We start from the raw sequence: 2926 nt of genomic DNA on the forward strand, positions 1-2926 counted from the left end.
GAAAGCTACTGGGTACAACACGAGAAAAAAGGAAAATTCGGGAGACACATAAGCTGCGCCTTAAGGGTACGACACGATGACATCAATGGCTCCCTTCAGTGGCCTGGGGTCTTTGCATATCACTTTGCAGGCATGCACTGTGTCGAACAATTCACAGAAGGCTAATCAAGTCGAACGAACATGCCTCGGTGGAGAAAGACGAAGACGGCGTTCCGAGCGGTTGCGTTTTCGATGTCCTCTGCTGTAATGGATAAATCGGCCCCAGGCCTAGCTACTGTCGGGGCGCCTGCCACCAGTAATAGTTATCGTACTGTATTGCTCCGTCTGTCTGCTAATAAGCTGGTTTTCAACGCTGTCTTTCTGCATGCAGACCTTGCTGGCCATCCCTATCGTGTCCAGGATTTCAGATGCCTTGCGTGGTGTCGTCGAGCTAGATAAAATCAGTTTCATCGGACAGTTCCAGATGTTCCACGTGTGGTAGGTGACTTGCAAGACAGTGTTAGCAAAAATTAATCTCGTGAGCTCCGGAGAGTTACAGGTGAAAAACCGTCGTTGTCTGGTCATTGAACCAGAACCGAAGGCTGTCAACTCAAGCTTCTTTGTATCCCAGAGCACCTGGAGGATTGATACATTCGTGACACCATTCGAGCTTGCGGAGAGGTTACTTCCATCACAGTGGAGCACTGGAGAGTTCCTGAAATGGAGGGAATGCGCACTTTGAAAAGAGACATTGCCTTGACACTTGCTGATGGCGTCACTGTCAACGACGTGTCGAAACTCTTGGCAGTTTGTGGTCTACAGTGCCTGTTTTTAGTTCCAGGAAGGACACCCTCCGTTGCCACAAGGTTGGGCACATACGCCGTCACTGCCGTACTCCCCGGTGTGATGACTGCCGGCGTTTCGGCTATCCTACAGAGGAGTGCGTAGTGCCGTATACTGATAAGCTCCGCAGTGGCATACATGTCGTGGACGACGCTCTGCAGGAACATTTGATGGATGCGACAGAGGTTTTTAATGCTGTCAGTGGCATGTCGGCCGTTGCACCTATTTAATCAGTGAGTACTGGCCCATCTCAGCAGCGTGAGCCTTCCAAGCATTCACGGACGGCACAACTGTCTGCAGATGTAAGTGGTAGGGTTTCAATGTAGTCAACCCAAGTAGACGTGCGAAAGCACATGTTTAGCCTGGCTGGCTCATGGGTTTGTTTGCTGGGTCGCCGGCACATCTGGCGACTCAGGTTAAACAGATCTGATCTGTCCGCGCCGCAAATGGAAGTTGATGAAGACGACGATTTGCAACGCACAGCGCGAGAGTGTATTGCAGTTTAACACGAGGCGTGATCGGCTGCTGCGATAACATAGTGCTGTCGTGCAGTGGCCAGCGAAGCTCATCTGTCCACGCCGCGGTGGTTTCGAAAGACCCAAACGCGACAATATTTATTTTATTTCTGCATGGGCTGCTGCTATGCTATGTTCGGCCAAGGTCAACCGCAACGTCACCCCCTCCCATTGGCTACAGCCGGCGCGACGCTCCTCCGAACTTACCCGATCTTCCTCCCATTGAGTCTATAGTTTGCGCGACGCTGCTCAGAACTAGCCCGAGCTTACCCGAGTTACTCCGAGGCTTCACACCAAGATTCTTGGTAGAGAGCGCGTTAAGTAGTGTTTTCGCTCTATAACGGCATTTGATGATGATCATTTGATTTGAATGGCGCAAGAGCAACTTAATTGGCCAAAAAGCGACATATATAACGGCTTTTTCACCCACGCGATGTTGGGTTTTGAAGACCCATTCTTCCATTTATTTCGCCCTAGAGAAGCCAAGCACCAGACCAGAGGGAAGCTTGCACACACTGGCAGGTCGGTGGATAGCTGACGACAGCGAGACCAAACACCGCAACTCCTGCGTATGAGGCGGATGCCCAAACCTCGAGGCCAGCGCACGGTGAGGAACGCCGCTTACACGATGTTCTGACTGAACCCTGGGAGCAAGAACACGTACAGGAGGTGCGCCGGAGTACCTCAAACAGCGTGTAACGACGCGGATGGCGCCCCCGAATGAGCCGTATTTGCCAAAAACTGATCAGGCTGCATAGTTTTCATCTCACTGATATAGAGGAGCCCTGATGGCTTCTTCGAAGATCAAAATAGGTTGAAAGGTAGGGACAAGGGTTCTCCTTACCTTGCAGGATTTACAGCCGGATAGATGGTCTAAGTGCGCCATATACGACTGAGAAGCAAAGCGTGCAGGCCTGGTTACCTTTGCACCAAGTCAACCCAGCATATCTCCAAGAACACCGCTAGGCATTCCGAGGACTTTTTGCAGGAGTTCCCTCCTTCTGACGCGTTTGATGAAATGTCTGTTAGCGCTACGTTTGCATCCCACCCCCGCCCCCCTACTTGGGCAAAAAATTTCCTATGACGAGTTCTAGACTATTGCCATTTATGATGTCACAAGTATAGAGCGCGAGAGCCACAAAATACGAAAAAAGAAGAACGAAATAGGAAAACAAATACAACCTCGGGTGAAATGCAGCGTATGCGGTCTATATATAGTGTTTCCGGACTCCACTGTTTCTGGAAGCGAACAGACGACGCACGGAATCGTTTTTAGTATCCCCTTATTGGCTAGCGGAATCACATCTAGCACACGGGAGTTTCTGCAATGCGCCTTCAACGAAACGCCTCAGGCGCTGAAAGCCCTGGACTAGGGGCACTGGTAATAAAGGTTTATCACAATTACCACTGCGGACCCGGCGACAGTCGAGCACTCGAAATTTCGCCCAGCAGGAGGACGCCGAGTCTCTGCTACAAGTTGCAACTACCAAATCTCCTTCTTTATGCTGTGCGTAGCATTTACGTTACCTTTAAAAGATATGCGGATATTGAGGCTACGCTACGCTAAGTAAAGCAGCCATAGCGTTGGC

At 50.6% G+C, this 2926-nt stretch overlaps 1 pseudogene; it reads left to right on the forward strand.

Annotated features, from left to right (window-relative positions):
* The first annotated feature begins 246 nt into the window (after positions 1–246).
* On the forward strand, positions 247–1052 carry LOC144095336 (uncharacterized; annotated as a pseudogene).
* The last annotated feature ends 1874 nt before the right edge of the window (positions 1053–2926 follow it).

Source organism: Amblyomma americanum, chromosome 6 (assembly GCF_052857255.1).
Source record: "Amblyomma americanum isolate KBUSLIRL-KWMA chromosome 6, ASM5285725v1, whole genome shotgun sequence".
NCBI classification, from domain to species: Eukaryota; Metazoa; Arthropoda; class Arachnida; order Ixodida; family Ixodidae; genus Amblyomma; species Amblyomma americanum.